This window comes from Stegodyphus dumicola, chromosome 3 (assembly GCF_044657685.1).
Source record: "Stegodyphus dumicola isolate Sdum_Otavi_A_Nest chromosome 3, ASM4465768v1".
NCBI classification, from domain to species: domain Eukaryota; kingdom Metazoa; phylum Arthropoda; class Arachnida; order Araneae; family Eresidae; genus Stegodyphus; species Stegodyphus dumicola.
Window position 1 is genome coordinate 36,266,435 of NC_140770.1, and position 26,635 is coordinate 36,293,069.

Genomic DNA, 26,635 nt, shown 5'->3' on the forward strand with positions numbered 1-26,635 from the left:
CTGGTACCTACTACAAAAATAGAGAAAATAAAGGTGTTAAATTTTTAACACCGCACCCGAGTACGAAAAGGCCAATAATGACAAAGGTCATTCAATAAAGTGAGGATAAAAATTTGTCCGTGCACGACAGAGTTGGCAGAAGACACGAACGGGGATAGAACCCGAGATCTAGAAGTCTGAGCACATCTTCCCTGCTCCGTACTGAGGCGCGATTTATCCCCTGACTTTGCCCACCAGCGGCCGAGCGGTTGAACACTGGTAGTTCGGTCCGAGGTTCGAATCCTGCGAACGGGCTGGCTGCATGGGTGTTTTCGTGGTTTTCCCCATGTGTAACGTGTATACGAGCCAGTTTCCCTTAGAAAGTCCTCCACGAAGGCAACCCTCCCCTTAGGCAGATAGCCCTAGTGTGCTTTGCCATAATTAAATACACACACACACATATCCCGTGACTTTTGCACGCTTTCGGTACAGGACGCTCAAAAGGCGATGAAGCAAAAACCGCCAAGCACAAGATTCTGTAACCCTACGTTCCTGTTTCAACCAATCACAGCAAAAAGTAGAAACGGTCTGTAGACTTTGTGAATATGCAAGCAGCGTACATTTTTTTGTGTATCTGTACACATACGCAGTACCAGATCTTGTTGGCTTTATGCTTGGCGACTGCAGACAGGCTCGGATCGAAAAAGTGCGGGGACCGATTTTTTTTTTTTTTTTTTTTTGCGGGGCTTTTTCTATATATTAAATATTTAAATAAAATTCAAATTCAGTATATATATATATAAATATATCAAATGTCATGGATCATCACACAGGTAAACTTCTACATAAATAAAAAAATAAAAATGTTTAAAATACAAAAACATTTATTGAATATAAATTTACATCACCGAATATGAATACATGAATTTATATATTTCTAAGTTTTTGTTCTGTAAATTCTAAAATTGTTTGAAAATCTAATTTCCTTGCGTCTTCACTTTCAATCGACATAATTGCTAAACTATTTAATCTATTTTGATTCATTGTCTCTCTGAGATAGTTTTTTTATTAATTTTAGCCTGAAAAGTGATCTCTCTACAGAAGCAACGCTTACTGGAATTGTTAAGAATATTCGGCAGTTTGGAAATGCCGTTGATCTATCATTATCCGATAAAAATTTGAACATTTTAAATGGATTTTCAAAACATTCTGAAGAAAAAGTAGATTTCAAAGCTTACATTTCTTCAACTAACATTTTCCCGTTTATATCAGCTTCTTTCTTTCACCTTTGGTACATAATTTTCTGTTTAACTTAAAATCTGTTAGAGAAATTTCTAATTCAGCTACAGCTGCTGAGGGGTAACGTCGCTGAACAATGGTAGTTCAGTCCGAGGTTCGAATCCCGCGAACGGGCTGGCTGCATGGGTGTTTTTGTCGTGTTCCCCATGTGTAACATGTATACCAGCCAGTTCCCCTTAAAAAGTCCTCCACGAAGGCATCCCTCCCTTAAGGCAGATAGCCCTCGAGTGCTTTGCCGTAATCTAATAAACCAAACCAAACCTAATTCAGCTGCATGTTTTTGAAGTACTTCCTTTTCCATATTTTGAAATTTTTCCAGAAACCCAAATAATTCATTATGATTTTTTAATTGTTCAAAACGATCTTTTAGTGATTCTGTAGTTTTATCTAAAACAACATTAAAAAAAGATATCTTGGTACTATTCCGTTTTGATAACCGTGAAGAAATTGCAGCGGAAATGTATGCGCAAAAGCGCCAAATCTAGCAAAAGCGCCCATTTAACAGCCCTCCAAATCTAGCGTACGCGCTGATTTCAGATTGCGTAAGTTTATATAGTTCTATATTTCTTAAGACGCCATTGAAATACTAGTTTAATTTTTAAATCCTTTTTTGATTTTAAATCCTTTTTTGATATCCTACGGATTTAACAATTTGGAAATTGCCCATGACGAAAAGTCTGCAACAGAATTTTGGGTAAGTGCAAAATCACCGACTGCTTCACGCGTTTTTAAGGTGTGGTGTGGTGTATTTAATTATGGCAAAGCACACTAGGGCTATCTATGGGCAGGGATGCCTTTCGTGGAGGACTTTCTAAGGGAAACTGGCTCGTATACACGTTACACATGGGGAAAACCACGAAAACGCCCATGCAGCCAGCCCGTTCGCGGGATTCGAACCTCGGACCGAACTATCAGTGTTCAGCGTCTTTACCGCTCGGCCGTTGGTGGGCCCACGCGTTTTTAAGAATTGCACATACTCGGTATCTATGTACACATCGACCTATTTTCACCTTTAAAAAAAAAAAAAAAAATCCCAGAATTGCACAAAAATGTCACTGCGCACACCCTTGACTTTATCTATGTACACATCGACCTATTTTCACTTAAAAAGTAAAAGAAAATTGACAAAAATCCAATTGTTTTTACCCTTGTAAAAAACGGCAAACAAATAAGTGGGCGATTCTGCCCTTTACCGAGAATTTTTTTCAAAGAAAATGCATCATTCATTATAGAAAATTATGTTTGAACAACCAACGAGACGAAATTATGCTTTAGCGATAACTCAGTAGCGAAATAGCGATGCAGGCCTCCATTCAGATATGTTTAGCAATTTTGATATAAATTATAAAAATGATCTGAAAATAGTTATTTACTCTTACGCTTCCATTCAGTCATGTTTGGCCTTTTTTATATAAACTATAATAATAAAAAAGTATTATATGAAATTAACCTTTCATCTACATTAAAATATCAATATTAGTAAATAACTATTATACTTCCTTTCTTACATTAGGGTTGCCGCATTTATTTTTGGCATCAACAATAGTTTGGCGATTTTTTACGGCCCTCAAAACCGAATAGTACCGTAAATTATGTAGAAATCTTTACAACACTCAAACATGGATTTTTCACAGATTTTTCTAACTATAAATCTCTGGTTACGTTGAGTCCTCTTTGCCGGACAAACTCTTCTTACTTTATTTTGGATCCAATTTTCTTCTTTAAAGCATTTTATCAAATACTGCACCGCAGAATGGGATAAATTGACTAATTTAGCGATATCTGGAATCGAATTTCCATCCTTACGATAAAAAATGATCAATTTTGGAATGCCGTTCGTTGTTTCCTTACGACTACGAGCCATTTTCAAACATTAAATGAAATATAACGACGCAAGCAAACAAAAAAATTAAGCCGAACAATTTTTTAAACGTCACTAAAATGAAAAAATAAAAAAAAGTGGTAGATGATAACTTTATTTATGAAATTTTACTGAAATGCTTCGCCGTACGATCACTTTTGTGATGTGTTTTATCTATACATCCTTACATTTTCAATTTTAGAAAAAGAAAATAAATCAGTGTTAAATGTTAAAAAGTTTGGTTTTATTCAAAATCCCATGGAGATCACATGAAAACCATTTTGGGCTTTATATTCGAATTCAATTCTGCGTTGCAGCGGCTTTTTTTTTTTTTTTTTTTTTTCAAATTCTTAAAAAGTGCGAGCACTTTTGGGAGACGTTGTATGTGAGTAAAGGCCTCTTGTAAGCCGTAGCCTCGACTAGCAACAAATGAGCTCTTAAATATTTATTTTTCAGAAATGTTTTTAATGTGTATTGCTATAGCTTTCACATTTGATCGCTATTTAAAACCGTCCTCATTTACATTTCTAGTGAAGATGTCAGAAGAAATAGAAATACAGGACAGATTTAAGATAAAAATAAAATGTTGATTAAAATAAACTCTACATCTTTACATTTAGTTTTCTAATTATTCTTGCAGTTTAACTGTGTTTCGTTAAACTGAATACGGTTATTTGCCAATTTTGCAGTATCTTCCAACTCTTCTAAAGTATGTTCATTATTAGTTGATTATGGCAAAGCATATGAGGCCTGTCTGACTAATGAGAAAGAGATGCCAACATAACTGATTTTCCAATGAGAAACTAGTTCGATTTCAAATCAAGAATACGTGCAGCCAGAATCAAGAATACGTGCAGCCAGAATCAAGAATACGTTCGGCGGCATATGAACTCAGAAGGAACCACTACCAGTTGAGCTGTCGCGTCTACTTGGGCATTATTGGGTTTTTACATGAAGTATGAGTTGATAGGGGAAAGATGATCTGCTAACATTTGAGCTTTTTCTGGATGAATGCGTAATATTATTGTCCTTATGTAGGAAACTTTTACAGTTAGCTTCCTTGTTAGGAATTTTCAAAAGCTTCCAGCAAAAGCCATGTTTGCGACAAAACTTAAAACTTTCGCTAATTAACTGCCTTTTTTATTCGAATATGTAACAGCTTTGATCTGTTAGTTTAATTTTACTGCCATCACTTTTTAATGTCAACTCTCTCTGGAACTCTGGAACTCTGAACTCTGGAAATGTTATCCCACATTTCCAGAGTCTGTCTTTGTCGGTCTAACACAGAATGTCTCCAAAATAAATAAAATCAAATAAAATCAAAATCTAAACGGTTTCAGATTTTAAATAAGGGGCGTTTTTTTAACGTTTTGTGTGTTACCTTTATTTATTTAGTACCATGTTCTTTGCACTTAAACCATAAAATTCAGTTCAATAGCAATGTCGCAAAATAATTTTAAAATGAGCCTATCTTTAGAATTTCCGATACACAGTTCCGCGCGCTGGAGATAAATAGGGCACCCCCTAGTGTATGTAGCGGCCGAGCGGTAAAGTCGCTGAACACTGGTATTTCGGTCCGAGGTTCGTATCCCGCGAACGGGCTGGCTGCATTGGTGTTTTCGTGGCTTTCCCCATGTGTAACGTGTATAAGAGCCAGTTTCCCTTAGAAAGTCGTCCACGATGGCATCCCTTCCCTTAGGCAGACAGCCCTAGTGTGCTTTGCCATAAATAAATACACCACCCCCGTAGTGTGTTGCTATTGCTCACTTTTAAATCATTGAGTTTGTTACTCAAAAATCCGTTAAAGTTTTACAAAATATGAAATCCATAATAAAACAAATTCCAAATTTCAAATTTGGTCTTCTACATGTCCATATTCGTAGGAGGATTACGTTATTCAAAATTCGTTGGCTCTATGTACCGTTATTTTATCACAATGCGAGAAATATACATATATTTATGCAGATTTTTCATTATTTAATTTCTTCAAATATAATACATTTGGTGGCAACAGTTTGAAAAGTGATTCGCCGTTTATAGTGATTCAACGGAAAATCGCAAAACGAAAACAATAGTCCTTCAGGGACAAAGCTCCTTTGGACTAAAAAAAAAAATATTTTTTTTTTTTAGAAATTTACTGATGATGTGGTTTTCAGATAAATTTATGATGTTTATTAAAGAAATGTCGCAGTAGCTTAATTGTTTAGCTCAATAGCACCTACAATTCCCACCTCTTTCATACCTGTTTCTCAGAAGCTTCGATACACGAGAGAATAACACTTTTCGCAAATTCGGGGAAAAACTGGGCAAATCCATCAAAAGCATAAAAATGTTTACAAATGCCATTTTTAGTAGATTGCAAGACCATCTTCAGAAATTAACAGGCGAACAAATGGGTTCGAAAGCATCTGTCAAAATCAATATACCTTGCAAGAATTACATTCTTTATCAGGTCAACAATCCATAACAAACATAATTTGTGTTCCTTTATCTAGATGTGACAAAGCTTTCCACCGCATTCGGCATGAAGGATTCACATAAGTTTATATATAGAGAGAGAACTTTTTCTACTAAAGTTTTTTCACCCTTTCCTCTCTTGTGTTGTCATTGTTTCAACGCCATTTATGGTTTTTCAACACGCTAATCAATTCGCACAGGCAAAAAATTGATGTTGCCATTCCAGAATTTCAAAATTTTTCGCTGTTCCTAAATCCTTGGGAGTTCTGCTGTTTTAAATCATCAGAATCTCGAGCGCATACCTTCAAATAACAATGCCTGAAGTTTCATTTCGATTGTTTAAGCGGATAAGCTGCCAGGAGGTTGATATATCGAGGAAGTTTTTTTTTTTTAATTTACCCTTTATAATGAATATAATCAAGGAATATGACAGATTCTTTTCAAGACCAAATTAGTCCATTTTTCTGGTAATGATGTATATTTTAATAATCTGGTAATGTTGGATTTCAAATGACTTTAGTTTGTATTTTATACGGGCTTTAATTTAATTTTATTTATTTAATGTGTTTTGTCCACTAATAATGATCGTTAGTTTAGTTTCTTGGAAGTGGCAACAAAAACAATTTATAGAATTAACAAAAATATATGTTTGTGTAGTTAAGTAGGCTTATTAAAAAAGAATGTTTTATGCTTGACATGAGAGATATTTTATTTAAATTCTAAACATCTTTTCAGCAAATAATGAATACTTTAGAATATTTTTTAGTCTCTAGAGTCCACTATATATTGGTAGCGTAATAGTTTATTTTAATGCGTAAGCAAACAGTTAATATAATGAAAGCAGGCCGCATAACTTCTTTGTGTTTATTTATGTATTGCTGCTTTTCGGGTAGTTTAGCTGGATCATATTATCAGGCTCTTTGGTTTTAATCATAGTTTAGGAACAAGGTCATCTGTTCCGAGAATATCAAAATTTTATTAGTTAACAATTTTTTAAACAGAGTTACAGACTTTTATGTCTAGACCTAAATAATAATCTTGAAAAATGATCTTGGAAATATTTTACATATGCCGTATTTATTCGTATAAATTTCAAAATCTATAAATCGGGAGGAGAAAATTAGGCAGTGTAGATTTTGAAAGGAGGTAAAGTATGATCCTATGCGATTAAAATGAGTCTGTTAAACCATATTATCATTACTGGAGTCGGTAATCTTGTTTTTATTGACAGTATAATAGATCAGTATAAGTATATTGACATTTTAAATGAAAATTTAAAATCTTCAGCATGAAAATTGAACCTTCATAACGATTTTAAATTCTACCAGGACAATGACATCAAGCACACATCTTTGAACGTTAGACTCTGGCTGCTGTATAACTATCCTGAAATAATAAAAACACCACCACAATCTCCAGACTTAAATCCCATAGATAATATTTGGCAAGAATTGAAATTAAGAATTCACAAACACACCATTTCTTCAAAACAACAATTAAAATCGGTGTTCAAGAAGAATGGGGTAAAATCACTCAAAAAATCACAAAAAATTTAGTCGAATCCATCCCAAGAAAATTGAATCATGTAAAAGTAAAAGGAAATCCAACAAAATATTAAAACCTTTCAAAAAGTAAAATTTTTGGATAAATATTTGATGGAAAAGTAAGTGTCCCATCACTTATGTGAGCCATTTTTTGCTCCGTTCTAAATAATTGTATTTTTATTAAATTAATATTTTAATATTTTGAGAAAATATATGTTATGTAATAATTGTTACTAAATTTAAGTATGAAACACACCCACAAAAAATTTTTATATGTTTTTTTTAATTTATTTTACTACAGTTTCCTTTTGAAAAGCGCAAGTGTCCCATCACTTTTGTGAGACACTGTATAAAGTTTATCACCAAAGGATTTGAATAGAGTATTTCTTCATGCTATTTGGTTTCACGAATGAGAGAAAGATAACGAGTATGGCATTTCCCCTTGTGACCGCTTTGTCCTATTCTGACAAAGACAGGTGTGGAGCATTCCACACCTGTCACACACATTCCTGCGGAGCATAAGTCTGTCCTTGAGAATACATCCTGACCATTGAACGTCCAGAGAGTGCTTTCTTGGTTTTCTATGTGCAGCCTTTTTTTTATCCCTGTTTATGGAATTTCTGGAATTTCAGAGACGATTTAGTATTTCTCATTCAATTAATTCAGTTCTCACTTCGCGACAAGGCAAAAATACATAAAAACTCAAAATATCTGTATTAAAAATTACGAAGTAAATCTTAAAAACACTTATTTCCCCCCAAAATTCCCTGTATCATCAGTTTCTACTTCAATTATTCCACACCATACGCTTTTGTTTGTTGAAACATGTACCAGAAAAGCATTTCTATACTGTGACTAGGGTTACGAAAACGTAATTCAAACACATAAATGTAAAGAAACTTTAGTCCCTTCATTATCTGTAATATTAAGTTTTCTATACAGCACAGTTATAAAATCGTTAAACTGGCCAAGTTAGGTTGTAAATTATATATTGAAGAATACCATTAAGGGGACTCGGTACCTTTTGAATGATTTTTTTTTTATTTAAGAACTTTCATCTACTTTTTATGAATAATTTTAAGTGGTTTTATGAGACAAAATGGTTTTAAGCTGAAAAAACACTTTTTTGCTAATAATTTTTGTTTCACTTGAATTTTTTAAAAAAATTCAACAATTAAAAATTCTTTCTTCTTTCACAATTTTCAATATTTTTGCTTCAAAGTTTTTTATTGTATTTATAATAGTGTTCTTAATAAATTTACGGATCGATTTTGCAATTAATAAATTAGTTTCTGAGAAAAAAATAAAAAACACATTTTTATATAAAAACTTATATATATAATTTACTGAAAAAAATATGATTTCAGTGACATTTTTACTTCCAATAATTTTTCTTTTCACTATTTTTCAAATCTCATCCTTGATTCCATTTAGTATATAATTTTAAATAAAGAGTAAAAATTATTAAATAACTTGGTCCATATCTGAACAAGTTTTAGGACTTGTTTAGTAAAGGATATATTGAAAGTAAAAGGATATATTGAAAAATTGCAAACTGAGAAATCGCAGCTTAAAGAATTTAAACTGTGTGAATTAAATCATTTGAAATTTCTTGAAAATTTTATTACTGAATTTCAGTAAATTATATATATAAATATATCTTAGTACTGCTCAATTGATTAATATGAACATATTCATAACAGAAGAAAAAGAAACAGAAACAGTTTTTCACACGACGATTGAGTATTTCTCATTCAAGTAAGTCAGTTCGCACTTCGCGACAGGGCAAAAATACATAAAAAGTCAAAATATCTATATTAAAAATTACGAAGTAAATCTTAAACACTTATTTCCTCGAAAACGTTCCAGAAAGGATAAAGCATGATTTAATGCGCAATAATAAATGAAGGCGTTATATTTGCTGTTGCGAAGCTTAGTCTCTCTAGATTGGCAACAAATCTACTATTCTGCTGTTTCAACTATAGTAAACAAACATGTCCGGCATGTTATTTAAAACTTAAGGCTTAACCGCACTTAAACAGCTTTTAAATTGTTGATAATTGTACAAATATTTCTTGCAGATTTATTAATGGCATAAAAACCTTACCGGAAGATAAGAACAACATAATTCAATCATTTTTAAAGCAAAATTTGCACAATTTACAAACATATAAGAATAAAGAAACTGAGATCACTGAGCTGGGTATCAGAGTGGATATATATATAAGTATATTTATATATGTTTGGTTCGGCAGATAGCAACCAAAATACGAGGTGGACATCTACATGTCATAGCCGTCCTTTATACAAAATTTCAACGTTCTGAGGCTACTCGTTTTTGAGTTATGCCAGATACGCACGTACGTACGTACATACATTCGTACAGACGCCCCGAAAAATTCTCTTCAGAATTCATTTTAAAGCAGTTTTTTAGTTTTTTTGGAGGAAATGAGTCTTTTATTCTGTCCTTACGTACAGATATCACGCAAAAACATCGTTAAATTGCATTCGATAGCGGTCAAAATGGATATTTTCGTTGAAATATGCAGCCTGAAACGATTACAATTTTTCACGATTACAATACTTCTTTTTAACTTCGTACAAAGAAGTAAAAAGGATAGTATTGAAGAATGTTCAATAGTAATGATAATATGGTTTAACAGACTCATTTTAATCGCATATGATCATACTTTACCTCCTTTCAAAATCTACACTGCCTAATTTTCTCTCCCGATTTTTAGATTTTGAAATTTATACGAATAAATACGGTATATGTAAAATATTTCCAAGATCATTTTTCAAGATTATTATTGCAATTGATTTACATATGCTCTCAGAATTTAAATGATATTGTAGATTAGTTCGCAGCAATAATTAATCATTTCTTTGTTTGCATTAAATTTCATTTAAATTTAATTCACTTTAAATTTGCTTTTTACGAATAGAGAATGTTTCCTAAATTCAAATATATATGTACAGGATATGCTTTAAATTAGTATTATATAATTTTCAAACTTTTTTGCGGGAAAAATTTAAATAAATAAGAGCATAAATAAAACATATATTTAATGCAATAATAATAGAAATAAATTATAAAACACAAATATAGATCAAATTGGAATAAAAAGGTAAGAAAGTTGCAGACAGGGTGCAAAAAGCGTATGGGATTCGAACTCAAGACTCCAAAAAATGAACATCCTTATCATCAGCTTTACCACTAAGCTAAGATTGCATGTGAGTCGCATGCATATTTTGTCTTATATACATCATCAACTAAATCAATTCTTAGAACTTAAGTTTTTTGGTACTATTTCAGTGTGCTATCGTCTGAAAAATTTTCCAGAGTTTGTTCTTCAGCTTCTAGTACATTTTTTACAAAAATCATTATCTTTTAAAGTGGCGTTCGGACTGAAGTTAAACGGGCTGCTAAAAATATATTTCATGTGCTTACAAATATATGTTATCCAAAAAGATATATTTATAAAGGGAAATACAAATTTAACATACTCTTCAATGAACTGGAGTATTTAAAAGGCTATCAAATTTAATTTATAATTAACGTTTTTAGTTTTTACCTGTTTCAAAAGAAAAAAATAGCAAATCTTTTAATCATATCTAATTTGCTATAGCAGTTTGATATCGTCAGACATTCATTTTCATTAAAGCTAAATAAGTATGCAGAACTAAAAAATGATTATCAGAACAAATTTTGCTATTTCATGGACTTGGAATTATAATTTTTGCCGCTGATTTTCTTGAACGAACAAGTACTGTAGTTGCAGTTATCTTGTTTTTCTTATCATTTTTAACTAAATTCAGCTGATTGCTGTATTTTTCAGCACGCAGATTTCTCGCTATAATGTTAATTCAAAAATAAGTATTTTTTAGCAAAACATTCTTTTCCTATTAGGAAGAGTTCATCTCTACTTCTGCCGCCATTAATTTTTAGTCACTGCACCTGATTGCTCTTTTTTTACCATGTGACCCAAACGCATCCGCAGACATAAGGATAGAAGTTGAACATTGTTATTAAACTCCAACCGTATGTCATCCGTCACCGCACACCGACCGGATTGCAGATGTCAATCAAAGTGAATTCGTTCCCTGATTGGAGAAACGCATACGCACCGCAACGCAACGATTAAGAATCAAGGAAGTTCGTGTTACGGAGTTCTTAGGCATAAACGCCTTTACCTCCACATCATCTGAAGAACAAAATGTCATCATCAAAAGAGGGAAATTTTCTAATTTTGTTAAAATTTTAGTAATTAATTAGTAAAAATTAGTAAAAATTTTGTTAAGCCGAAAAAAGCTTTTAAGAATAAGTGCCTTCACGCTGAAAACAAATATAAAAACTCAGAAGGTCTAATTTTTCGCCAAAATAAGAGCCAGAATAAATTAGATAGGGGCAGTCATCTTGGACAAAATTTTTGCTAAAGACTAGAAAATAAAAGCAGGTGTTTCCTTGATACTTGATCTTTCTTTGCGAACGTCAAATTCGCGGAGGGGAAAGGACGGGGGGGACGCTCTTACGCGTCGATAAAGTTGCTGTGTCAGTTGGTCAGCTGATGGAGGGAGTAGTTTCGTTTCCAACCCGCTATTCAGTGCGGTCTTTAAGGCCAAATGATTGACACCTCTTAAGGGAGTGCTGAAAGCAAGTAAAAGGCCCTTTTAGAAGGGCTGCAAGAGCTATTTTGAAGTAGAGAAATAGTCAATTGACTTTAGATTTAAAAATTAGGTTCAGTCGCCTGCGTCTGTAAAGCTTCTTCTTAAAGACATGGAGGTAGGAAAGGGAGGAGGGGCCATTCCGAGCTAGAAGTGAAGCACTGCTTTGAAGCTTGGGTCACCAAACGGGGTGTTCTTTGTTTACATTCAGAAGCTCGCTTGACAAGATTCTGATAGTATTTCGACACACGACACTTCCATAGAAATCGAAAAAGGGACACTCTCGCATGAAAGAAACATTCATAGTGTAATGGATAATAGCAATTTGTATAGTTTACTGACATTTACGCAAAAATCACATCTTGGTTATTTTTCGATAACTAACAACAGCGATTTTGATTATGAATTTGTTTTATAAAATTCTAAGCTGTTGCACTACAAAAATATAGATTTTAAGAAAATTGCTAAAAAAGATCTGCCAAAATTTATTTCCTAGAAGATTTGAAAAGTTTGAAACTTGATGGCTAAATGTAAATATAAAATTATGTATGTTAAAATATTTGTAATTAGGCACATAGGTCAGATTAAGTTTTTATTAAATAGAGTAAGGAAATGCAAGGGCTATCTGCCTAAAGAGAGAGATGCCATTGTGGAGGAATTTTGAAGAAAAACTGACCTTTGAGTGGGTATTAAAAATAATACTTATAATTTTCATTCAAATTATATTCATATATATTTTTTATGTAAAATTTTCGGGTGTATGCTAAATTAGTGTAAATTACTTTACACGAAAAATATAGTGAATGCACAGAAATTAAAGATTTGCACATGCCGGAAATGATAAATAGAAAATATGTATGGGTATTTATGCATGTGCTTGCAAAAAGCATGTATCTGCCTTTCACAAAATACTTAAATATTCATTAAATTATTTATAAATGTATTTGAAATGAAGAATTTATTCACTTATAAACAACTGTGATAGTACTGTGAAGAAATCTAATGATTAAATGTATCTAATTTATAATGATTATAAATGTTATCTAAATATATAATAACCTTAATATTGAATTGTAAACATAAATTGAAATCCTGTTGACAAATACGTTATAAAACTATTTAAGCAAGAATTGTTCGTATTGGAAAGTAATCTGTTAAAAGGTATTGTAAAGCAAATGCTATGAGATGCACACTTGAGAACGTAATAAAGAGTTTTGGAATATGTGTTGTTGAAATGAAGGGTTAAAAAAAAATCTGATAAGTATAATTAAAAGAATTATTCCCCTTTACATTTTATAATAACTCAGTTACAAGTTTTAAATAATACTTAAAAAAAAAAAAAAAAAAAAAAAACTTATTTTATTCCCTTTCAGAAATGTTCAGAGAAAGTCAAATACTATTTAATACCTATTTAATTATTAGGAATTAGCGAAATACTTTATAATTCTCTAATTTAAAATGAACCGAATAGAGCATTAATTATAAATTGAAAGAAGCCAAGAAATCATGTCATATTTAAGAAAGTATTTTAGGAAGAAGGTCTATAAATAGAAAAGAAATAATGCATAATTTTAATATTAATAATACAATAAACTTTGATCTTAATTTTTCTACCTTAACCGAATAAAATCGAATTACCTTAATTTTTTTTTCTAATGTAATTAACGAAAACTTGTGAAAATATTTCATTCAAATTAAACCATTCTGAGAAAACTGTCCTGTGAAAAGTAGAGCATTTAATTCCGTTCAGAATGAAATGTTGTTTAAAAATATGTTGTTTTCACATACTTAGGACTCTGAAGTGTTGTAGAAAAAGAAAAGATATACATTTATATGTATATTTGCGACGTAATTACAAAATATTTACACCCGAACGCGTCAAATCCCATAGAACTCAATGGTAAATGACTCAATGTTTTAGTCACCACGTAGGGATCGCCGGTGCTTCAGAGCAGGGTACGGAGAAACTTGTTTAGGGCGACTCCATCTTACTTCCTACCTCCATGCTTAAAGAAGCAGGAGGGGTTCCTCCGGTCAATGACTTAAGCATTAAAGACTCGAGAGGTGGGAAGGGGAAGGAACGAGAAATAATTATTCACATGCATGTTAGTGTGAGCAGAACGAGAAGTAATTATTCACATGGATGTCAGTGTGAGTCAAGATAGACGATACCGTTTAAATGGGTTTGCAGCATAATCCGGGTTGAGAACCGATCTCGGTCTCTTCCGGCGATGAGGCGACTGCAGGATCATATACAGGTACCATATGCAGCACAGGATTTGTAAAATGTTGAATATTTTTGAAAAAGTTTTCCGAAAGTTGCTGTATAAAGCGATTAATGGGCATAATTTTGAGATCATTATGAATCTCTTCGTTCCTTATATACCACGGAGCTTTGAGTATTAGCCGAAGCAATTTAGATTGAAAAGTTTGGACATGTTTTCTGTTAGTCAGTGCTGATGGGCCCCAAATGGGGCATGCATAAGTCAGAACAGGCCTTATGATAGACTTGTAGAGCAAAATCTTGTTGTCAATTGACAGGTCGCTATTTAAAGCGAAGAAGGGGCGCAGATTGGATTTGACAGCCGTCGCATTCGCAATGATTTTTTGAATGTGAGGTTGCTGTTATATGGCAAATCTCATGTGGAGGCTTGCCTTCACAGTTGCCAAGTTAATTTTGAATCAAGTAATACACCAAGATATTTATATGAAGAAGCCCAGGGAATAGGTTTACCGAAGAGAATTAAGTTATCTAAACGGGGGATATTTCTTCTAATGAACAGAGTAGCAACACATTTTGCGACATTGATTTTGATTTTATACAAACCGAGCCAGAGTTCTAACGCTGAAAGTAACTCTGTAGTGTAGAGTCTACCGTGAAGGTGTTGGAATGTTGTGCGATGATGGCTGTATCGTCCTCATATAAAGCAAGATCGATACTAGGGGCCTTAGGAATGTCATTTACGTAAAGGTTGAAAACTGAAGGCCCGACGAAACTGCCCTGTGGACAGCCGGCATAGATTGGGCGGGGAGTGGAGAATTCGTGGTTAACTCGCACACGGAAACTTCGTCCGGTCAAGTACGAGTTAATAATTTTAATGAAATGAGCCGAGAAACCAAGCCGCATGAGCTTGTAGATAAGTCCGTCATGCCAAACCCTATTAAAGGCTTTGGCTACGTCAAGATAGACGATACCAGTTTTCTCTCGCTTGCGAAAGCCTTCATGAATGAATTCCACTACACGTAATAACTGGTGTACAGCGGAGTGTTTAGGTCGGAAGCCGAATTGTTCCGGGGTGATCAAATTTTGATCTCGACAGAATTCATTCAGGCGATTAAGCAAGACATACTCGTAGATTTTTGAGAGAGACGAGAGCAGACTAATTGGTCTGTAATTGACGGGTAAGTTTAAATTTTGTCCAGGTTTTGGAATGGGCACGACTGCTACAGTTTTCCAACAGTCGGGAAAATAGCTTCTCCTGAGCATTAAATTAATAAGGACCGTAATCCAGACAATAAACATTACGGGGAAGATTTTGATCATGCGATTCGAAATTGAATCTATGCCAGGGGCCTTGTCAGGTTTAATTTTATCAATGTAAACCATGACTTCAGTTGGATCAGTTGGTCTGAGGTCAGGCGTGAAAGGTTGTGATAGAAAGTCTTCAACCCGTGAGTGGATGCGCCCCTGTGTAACCGGGCGGTTACAGTAGGAGTCGTTGTTTGGTGTGAATTGAGTAGCAAGCCTGTCAGCAATAGCTTCGGCCTTTTCTGTGTCTGTGTAGGCCATCTGTGCGCCATCGGCCGTTTCAAGGGGCGGAATGAGCTTGTAATGTTTGCGTAATAGGGCGGCTGCACGCCAAATCGATTTGTTTTCAGTCGTTAGGGACTCAATATAATTTTTCCACTCCGCTTGTTTTAATAAGCGGGTTTCAGTCCTTATCTCGTTTTGTATCTTGGCGAAATTGGACGTGGATACTGGGATCGCGCGACTTTTGCCTGATTCTTCGCAAATAGTTCCGCTGCTTAACTTTCAATTTAGTCTCAGGTGGGAGTCTACACCAGGGTGCTGAATAGGTTTTGAAGCCGCAGCTCTCGCTTCTTTAAGTAAAGACTCCAGACTTAATCTGCCTGTCAAAGTCCGCATTGCTGGAAATTTGTATGGGAGGGAGTGCTGTGTTTACCGCAACGCATACGCAGCAGTGGAAACGGGCCTCCACTCTTCTACTTTCACCGGATTCAAAGCTGGATCTGCGGTGAAAACGTCACATTTGTATCTTCATCATTAGACCTCTCTTGGCTTATGCATCGTCTGCCTGGGCTTCAACCGAAAGATAGATCTGTATAAGCTCCAGAGAACACAAAATAAATTACTTAGAATGATGATACGTGCACATTATTATGTTTCTAACCGCACGCTGCACAAGGATTTGCAGACTGAAACTGTTGACGATTTCCTTCACAGGACGAATACTAATTTCTTTAACAAAGCTAAGAATTGCAGTCATCTTGACCAGCTAAATGTTTTCAATTCTATCATTCTTGAAGAAGATTTGGATTTTAGACCTCTCGCGGCCCACCTCACCCATGACTCAAATTTCCTCACTTTATAATTAATTATTACGATTATGCAATTATGAGTTTGTTTCCAATTCGTATGTACTATTATTGCCTCTCTCAATTTTATATGTATACCTTGTATTTTGTGTACTGTATTTCGTATTTTGTGATTATACATGTCAATTGTTTACCACATATGTCATGACTGGTCCCTGTTATTTTTGCACAACACAGACACGCACCTCAGTTTTCCTCACTGCTCCGTTAGGTTGTTTTTACTTTTTGCCTTCTTCGGCCTCGTGATTACTAATTGCCCCTCTTTTTATCCACCTTAACCCTTCAGTTCACTTCGTCCGGCATATCCTATATATAAGTCATGCGCCCGCTGGGCTTTGTTTTAGGAGCCGGACACGTTGCGCTATGTCCAATATCCCGGCCATACTGGTACGGATACGGATCTTAACATGCCTTCGTGGTGTAACGGCCAGCACACTCGGCGCGTATTCCAGAGGTACTAGGTTCGAGTCCCGGCGAGGGCATTGATTATTTTTCATGTTTCCTGCTTCGAAATAACCTAATGACAATAAATGATTTATTCAGCCACCACCTGCTCGGTTACCTCATCACAGAGGTGCAGGTTTTATGCAGTTCGACTTTTTTTCGGAAACACTTCCATATGGTGCCCCGTCGTAAAGGTACTTTCATCCCTATGAAGTTCAGTTTCTAATTAGAAAAATGCAACTTTCACGTGGCAACGCATCATATAAGTCCAATTTTCATTTGCATTACTAATTGACTAATTAAACAAGGGATGAAATATATTCACGGCACATTACCCAGAGTCTTGCACAAAGGCTTCGGACACCGTTATGAAAGAAAAAAAAAAAAAAAAAAGAACGGCAAAAATGTGACCAAGTTTTTAAGTAAAGGAGTGAAATGTCTTGAAAAAGCTCGCACCTTTATGCAAAACGCTAAAATGACCTGAAGGTAATCGCAACTTTATGAAAATCTTTGGATTTTTATGAAAGCACTGGTTTTGTTGGTTTGAGTATGGCGAAGGTCGCGTAAGCTAAAGGTAAGGGAGGAATTTCTTACTTTTTTATTTCAACCAATGATTAAATTTCCCCCGTTTGCATTAATAGCGCAAATGAAAATCGGATTAGCATAATGGTAGTGTCTGAACATTTATGAAAGCTGCATTTTGCAAGTTAGAAACTGGTTTTCTTAAGGGTGCAGTCATTTTAATGACGGAGTTTATGAAGTTTCCTCTCTAGTAGAACAGCTGCAGTTCGCGTGAAGGTGGGGGTATCTTTACGATGGAGCACCGTTTATGAAAGTTTTCTAGGTTTTAGTCGAATGAAAAAGTTGCTAATCACTGGTAGTTCTTCGCGAGTTAAAATTCTTTTTCAAAGTATTTACGTTTCAGACACATTTAGTTGTAATGTGTTTTTTGTAATGCTATAAATATTCAAATGGTAGACACAAAGCAATTTTTGCATTATCTACGATTCTGTTATAAACATCCAAATAATGGATAAGCCTAATATTGTTGCCTAGTATGTTTAATATCCAAGCTTCTACAAAATATTTTTCATGTTATGATATTAGAGTCAGGCATTATCCTGTTAGACAAACAAATAACATCTGTTTCTTTGAACTGCGAAAATGACTCGAGAAATATAATCCGGGAAGAGTTCAACCGGTTCAATTAACAAAAATACAATAAATATACAAATAGAATAAAATGTAATAAAAAGTGAACATCAGTAGAAAAAGCCGTCAAAGATGAATTGAAAAAGCAGATAATATTGAACAATCATTTGCAAAATCAAAAAAAATATACGGCAGCTGCACGGAAGTCCTTTCTGAGAAAAATATGTATATGCATGAAATGGATGAGTCACAGCTCAGTTGGTTCATTAACATGTGAATGATATTAGGCTTATAATAAAGGTAAACTTTCGGGACGATTAGCTATGAAGAAAGAATTGAATAAAAATGCTCGTCGCAAAATCACAGAATATATTTCATCTACTGTAAAGGTCTTTCTGAGAAAAATATTTAAAAACTAAAACTAAACTACTAAAATATTGCCAAATAGCTTTTAGATCTATGTTGTCAAAATAATCTAACATAACAATTTTTTGATGAAGGCTGTAGTTTCAGAAATCATGCAAAAATGATTTATTGTGAAGGATTAAGATATAAAGAAAGCACTGAGGAATCCCAGTAGCCATTCCGGAACGTGTAGCCTGTACAGACTTTTCTCAAAATGTGATCGCTGTGATATAGAATTCCGGAAATTTGTTAATTAGCTTAAAACGCAGGAATTTTATTCAAAGTAATTCTATCGCGATTCCACGGCTTGAGCATAGTTAAAATAGCGATAATAGTGCCCTTGTAAATTATTTTATTGAATAATTACTCTACATCAAGTTTTCCCAAACATGGTACACTACATTACATTAATGGTACGATTTTAATACAAAAAGATTTAAGTTATTTCCATTTTCTTTACCTAATGTGTATATAAAGAGAAAAATCTTATTTTTATAACTTCTTTTATAAAAAGAGATATGAATTAAAAATGTTTAAATTAAAAATAATATTTTATGGATTATGCATAAAATATAACTGCCCATAGTGCATTTTAAAACAAACGAGATTTCTAATAAATTATCCAGCTTTGACCCTGAAGTCAGCGGTATACAAGCATAGCAAATTTTGCGTAAATATTGTGAACCTTTCTTTACAGTTGCTCTATACTTTTAAAGTACCAACTATTATTAAATTCCTTTTACTTTTTTATTTTATTTATTTATTTGTTTACTTTTTCACTAACAGTACATTTTAGGGAACAGCTTGAGTATAGGACCCCATTGGCGATTTTCTGGCTTACCAGAAATGTCGCCAAGCTATGGAAAAGCTAAATTTATATTCGGTTGCGGATTGAGGAATGAATAAAGGTGGCCCCGAGGCCTTTGTGATTTCACAAAGGTAAGCAACTTCTTTGCTTACAAGACTATCAACAAAGAGGCCTTTTAGAGAATATAATTTTGTTTACACTTAAATGTTGAATGCACTTAGATCCAAAGGATGGAAATTAGAACGTCCCCATTTCTTCAAGTTATTTTCTTAGAAATGGAAGGGGTGTTTAGCACCTGAAGGTTGGGAGGTCAAACCTCCATTGAAACTGAGTGATTGTTAAGAAATATTGCAGATTCTGAATCATTTTTGGTGATAAGGAGTTACTTGAGAATTAAATGAAACAGAGCTTAAGTTGCGCCTTAGACCAGCTCCGGTACTTCTTAGTTTTGGGGATAAATCATAATTTAAGTCGGAATGTACCTGAGCCTTAAAAAAGAAGGCTCCGGCACTTCTTTTGTGTAACTGAACAACAATTTCAGTAGAAATTTTTGAACTCGAAAATTTTATTTTTAGTAATAAAATTATATTAAAGATCGTTAGTTAAATTTTAATTTTTATCTTTGTATTTTATTAAATTTTAATTACTTTAGTAATTAATAGTAGCCCAAAGGAGCGTTATCCCAGAAAAGCTATTTCTCACAAAATGGTATTTTGCGTTGAATCACTATAAACATCTGAATCACTTTTCAAATTGTTGCAACCAAATATTATCGCCTATATTATATTTAAAGAAATTAAATTACGAAGAATTTGCATGAATGTATGCATGTTTTTCGCATTGTGAGAAAACGACGTTATTGTGCATTTTATAAAACTTTAATGAATTTTTAATTAACAAACTCAATGATTTGAAAGCGAGCAATGGCAACACTGTACGGGAAGAAACATTTTTATCTCCAACGGCGAGACCGTCTATTGGAAATTCTAAAGATATGCTGTTTTTAAATATTTTTAGCCTAAAGGAACAGGAATCCAAATGCTCTCGAAACGTGTATATGTATGTCAATAAAGAAAAAGCCCCTTTACCGTAATATAAAATCTTTTGAAAAATTTTAAAAATATTTTTTTTTAAATTTCAAATTGAAATTAAAAAAAATATTATGTTGTAATGTTGCGCGCTCCCAACCTGCACGCAACAATAGTGGTGACTGCTATGAACTGGAAATTACACAAAGTCTTGAGAAGGGTTTAAATCCCTTTTTATTCAACTTTAGAAATTACAGATGCGTGCTCTTGACGCTCACAAACTACGCCGACCCGGCGGTAAAATAAAAATAAGAAACTAAAAAATGAATAATAACAAGTGACTACCTACGAGGCTCTCTAAAACGTAACTAACCTAACCGCGTTCTAAGATACCGCTGACAATTCAGCAAACTTCTGAATATTACATTGAAAGATTTAGCTATCTACCGAGGCAAGCACACAGGCCGAAACACGTGGTTTTTCAATTTCTAACTAGCCACCTCCACGCTCGTGAAGCAAGAAAGCACCCTTTCGAACTCGTTTCCCTTCTATTTAACTCAGAATACTTCCGCTGACTATTTTGAATACTTTGCGCGTTCTACTAAAATTTACATACTCTGGCATTGGCAATTCCAGGGGAAAGTAAGCTTGACAGGAAAGATAGTTTAAACTTAAAATAAATGTTAGTTAAAATAAATATAAACCCTACAATGTTATTTTAGTCATTTTATTTACCTATTTATTTATTCTTGTTCCTCTTTCCTGACGATCTTCCTTAAGGCTTCGGCACTTCTAATTTTAGAAATTAAGCTTGGTATATATAGATAGATAGATGGATAGAGAGAGAGAGAGAAAGGTAATGGGTTCTTTCTTGGCCTTTATTTTCACAATCATTTGTCGTAGTCGTCAAATTAAAAAGGAGGGGGGGGGGAAGAATTTTCGACAAATAACGAAATCTAACTTTTAATGCGATCTCCCGTTTCTTGTATTTATATTTGGATACTTATATTTATAAGTACTTATATTTTATATACTTATATATGGAAAAATTTTATACGCTTTATGAAAAAATAAAATGATAAGAAGTGTGTCTAACGAACGACAAAAATTGACCTGAATATTTAATTTCGAAATTTGCGTCTTTTTATAGCATTTTCAACTTGTCTCGATGGATCGATTAATGAATTTACAATAATTCAAGGAAAGTTTAAATAAAGTGCGACAAAAATTGTGTATGATTTAGTAGGCCGTATAAGGAAATGATGTGATGCCCACAATTTTTTTTTTTTTTTTTTTAATTCTGTGACTGAATACTGCTGAAACACAAATTCGAAAAGGAAATTAATCGATGATAAATTTCTTTTGAGTACCCCCACCTTCCCTCCTTTATATTTCGCCAAATTTCCGTAACAAAACGGATTTTATCACTTAAATGAAACACTGAAAAAGAATTCAACTGCAATTCAATATCATCTTATATATGCTAAATTGAGGGCTGCTTATCTCGTAGCCGTTACCAGATCATCCTATTCAATAAAATTAGAAAATCCTGTACCAGAGGCATCATTTAAACAAATAGCACTCGTGCGCTTTCCATATTCAAATAACCTATCTAACCAACTTGTTCAATAGTGCTAATGCCATAAAAAATCAAACAAAGAACAAACAAAACAAAGAACAAACAAAGCACAAACAAAGAACGTCTATGTTCTTTAACATATTCTTTGGCACAAATATGTCACTTAAAAAGTAAAAAATCGTTAACAAAAGTCATTACAAAGTAAAGAGGGGGAAAAAAAATCTGAAAGGTTTCAGATATTAATGGTCGCCCAAAAGGGTTTGTTAAGGTTATTTATGTTTTCTCTGAGCTGGAAGCGTACCAGTCTGCTGTTGAATTCATTCCTGTTATTTTTTGTCATTTAGATTTATTATTAAGCATAATTTTCTTCGCACTTATGCCTAATGCAATTCAACAACAAAATTAGAAGAATTTTAAAAGCAGCAAAACAACATGTTTAGTTTTCTTAGTAACATGCCTTGCAAAACTTTTTTTTTTGTCTTTTTATTATTAACGTTTTGTGCGTTAGCTTTATTTATTATATATCGCGTTCTTCGCACTTAAGCCACAGTAAATTCAATTCAGCGGGAAAATCCAAAAATATTTAAAAACAGCATATCTTTAGAATTTCCGGCAGACAGTCTCGCACGCTGGAGATAGAAATATTTTATTCCATGCACTGTTGCCACCGTTCAATTTCGAATCGTCGAGTTTGTTAAGCAAAAAATCATTAATTTTACAAAATATGAAATAGATTATAAAGTAAATACAAAATTTAAAATTCGGGTTTCCAGGTTCAGGTGGAGGACTACGTTATTCAGAATTGGATGGCTGTAAGTACCGTCGTTTTTTCACAGTGCGCGAAACATGCATACATTTATGCAGATTCTTCATTATTTAATTTCTTTAAAAAGAATGCAGGGCAGCAATAGTTTGAAAAGCGATATCCCATGTAAACCTCGAAACGTAAAACCCCGATTCGAGAACAGTAGTCTGTTTGGGCTAACGCCTCCTTTAGGCTAATAAATCACGTATAGATGAAGAAATAAACGATCAGACAAATGAGATGACATATGAAGTGACAAATGAGATCATATGAGATGTCACTTGAAATATAGTGGCCAGTCGTATGAAAGATTAATGTACTAAGAATGTACGAAGTTTTAAACAGGATATATGAAGCAGATGACGCAGCATTGAGCTTGAAATTAATATATATATATATATATAAAATGAGAAGAGAAATTGTAGTTAGCTCGCCAAAAAGTTACCAGGAGCTGTGGCTCCAAGAAAAGGTTCAACACAGTTTTTATAAAAAAACAATGACATTGAAGGGTGAAAAATTAGGCTACACGCGAAATAAAATGTAAAATATAAAACACAGTAAAATACTAATCGTTGGAAACAAGTTAATGGAAAAAAATACAGTGAAATACCTATCGATGTGATAAGTGAAAAGTTAAAACATAAAAAATTAATCGATGGAACAAGTTAAAACAAATAAAAACATAAAAAAATGTATAAAAAATTATAAAGCGGAAAATGGTAAATTAGCTCCATTCGAGGTCCAACCTGGCTTTCAATTGTCTGTTTCGGCGAAATGCGTAATGGAGTTAGCTTGGTTCGACGTTTAACCAGAAATTTCCCTGGAAAAGCCAGGTTGGACCTCGAATTGAGCTAATTTACCATTTTCCGTTTTATAATTTTATATATATATATATTTTTATGTTTTTATTTGTTTTATTTGTTTTTTTTAATGTTTTTATTTGTTTTATTTGTTTTTTTTAATGTTTTTATTTGTTTTATTTGTTTTAACTTGTTCCATCGATTGGTTTTTTTTACATGTTTTAACTTTTCACTTATCACATCGATAGGTATTTTACTGTATTTTTTGCCATTAACTTGTTTCCAACGATTAGTATTTTACTGTGTTTTATATTTTACATTTTATTTCGCGTGTAGCCTAATTTTTCACCCTTCAATGTCATTGTTTTTGTATAAAAACTGTGTTGAACCTTTTCTTGGAGTCACAGCTCCTGGTAACTTTTTGGCGAGTTAACTACAATTTCTCTTCTCATTTCCTTAATTCTGCAGCATATTGCGCAAAAAAATGTTTAGACCAAATTGGTCTTTTTGTTTTATACTTACTACCTAGCTTATTAATTATATTTAAAAAATATGTATATAAAGTATATAATCTAAATATATATATAAAAACACATAGAAATATATATAGAAAGTATATAAAAGTTCAAACTATCTTTGGACACTCATATATGCATTTTGAGTTCAGAAAACATAACGTAGGTGTGATAATTACTTGGTGTAAATGCTTGATGAGTTTAAAAGTCTTGCTGAAGTCTGTTGCTTTAAAGGCAATATCAGTTTTTTGAAGCACAACTTTGGCAATTTTAAACCGAGTCAAGTAAATTTTCGCTTTCGGAGCTGTTCTTGTAAACATCAGAGTGAATGATTCATCTTTGTGACTATTAGGTTTTGAATTGTTCTCCCAAGCAGTAACCTGGATGTTGTTTTTATTATTATTTACGTGTTGCGCCCTAAGATACTACACGGAACGGAGTGACGTCTTCGTGGAGGACTTTCTAAGGAAACTGGCTCGTATTAACACGTTACGTATGGGGAAAACCACGAAAACACCCATGCTGCCAGTCCGTTCGCGGGATTCGAATATCCTGGATGTTGGTTGGCCAAATGCAGTTTGTTTAAAATGTTAGAAAATTTTCCTTACAAAGAGGTCTTCTAGTTTTGAATTGTTTAAACTTTTTGAAAAAAGTGGTCTATAAATGTACTCAAACTGGAATACAAGAAATATACTATTAATAAGTACACTAGAAACACATGGCAGTTAAGAAATTAGATGTTAATATTTTTATATTTTTCGTATTGATCAGGACTTCTTAAATTTTTTTCAATCGCGACCTCTTTTTATCACTGAGATTTTTTCGCAACCCCAGGATTCACAATATTTACAAAAATTTTGTGTTGAAGAAACCATCAACATTGCACAAATCCGACACACGCGTAGCCCTCTTTGGCGAACTTCAAAATGCAGGTTCCGAAAACTTGGAAATTGACATATTCATGCAACGGAATAATTGACATATTCATGCAACGGAATATTCGCCAAATTGACGTATTCATGCAACGGAAATATAAAAATAATGAAAGAAGAGCTAACAAACAAAAGTAAACATATTTTACAAAATAATTAATTTTTGGCTGTCAATGGACACAAATTTAAAATAGAAGGTTTTAACAAAACTGCTGGAAATTTAATCTTTGAAAAATGAGGTCAGGATACAAGAAATTCTATAAATCATTTTACTGTGGACCAGGGCTTAATTTCTAAGATTAGAAGAGCCGGTGCCCTATCGAAGACCGTCAGCAGAGAGGAACAAGAGTAAATAAATAAATAAAATGACTATTAAACTCTCTAATAATTTTTAAATTAAATATTTAATTATTATCAAATTAATTAATAGCTATTTAATTATTGTTTATAAGTTGTTATTTAATAACTAATTATTATATAATTAATTATAATTTAATTGATAATTATTATATAATTTATTATTTATTGAAATAATTAAAGATTGAAGTAATTAACTAATTAAAATTAAATAAAATGTAAAGAGATAAATTGAAATTTAATACGCGATTTAATATAATTTTATTGCTAAAATAAAATTTTCGAGATAAAATTTCTACTGAAATTGCTATTCAACTACGTAAAAGAAGTGCCGCAGTCTTTTTATTCAGGGCTCCGGTGCGTTCCGGCTAGAATTATGATTTATTACAAAAACTAAGAAGCACCAGAGCCGAGATACGGTGGGTTCCGGCCCAATTTAAGTTCTGATCGTAGGGGGAGGGGGAGTTCTTTTATCCTCACAAAAATTAAACAGACTTAACGTATAGCTGATGAAAATTCCAAGGCGAAACAGAAGGAGGGTATGAGTGGGTGGAAACAAAAAATGAGGGGAATCTTGGTGAGACAGAACGTTCTCTTTTACCACGGCTCTCTGTTGATATAATTATAGCCATCAAGCAGATGGTTGTCAGAGGTAAGTGAGTCCTGAATCGGACTTCTAAATGTAAAGTTGCTGGTTACGCTCCCTCCCCCCCCAAATTAGTGGATACTGTGGGAAGACGATGTATAGGACGTGCTTGAGCAGTTTATCTCAGTATTTCACTCTTATTGTACTCGTTGTCACTTAACGCACATTTAGAAACACAAATTTTCCTTCCTGCGAGGATAACTAACTGTAAGCATCGACAACAATACACTAGATACGATGGCATGGCGAGAAATTTAGACGTTCCTAAACAAACTCCCCCAAATTTATTGCTTTGCGGAAGGGTTTCCGCATGTGAGTGAGGACTTTATTTGAACATCTCATGTTCTCATGAGTTCGTTTTTCTAGGGAAATAAGAATTTCTCTTAAATTTTAATAATAATAGAATAATTTCTCTTAAAATTTTAGAAGCACCGGAGCCCAATTTAAGCACTGCTGTGGACAGATGCGTCATATTTCTGTCATTTTAGTGCAATACAAATACTACTGCTTTACGTAATAATAAGTATGTAGTGGATTACGTACTGAAGCTATAAAGCGAACAAAATGCAATAAAAATGTGAACAAATAATTATCCGATTTACGCAATTATAGTCAGCGAATGGAATCGAATTCCAAAAGTTAAAAAATTTCTAGGTCATCAGTGGTCAAGTGCTTTTCCTCTTGACTAAGGCAAATGCAAGACATTTCCATTAAAAATCTTCTCTTTCTTTTAACATAAAAA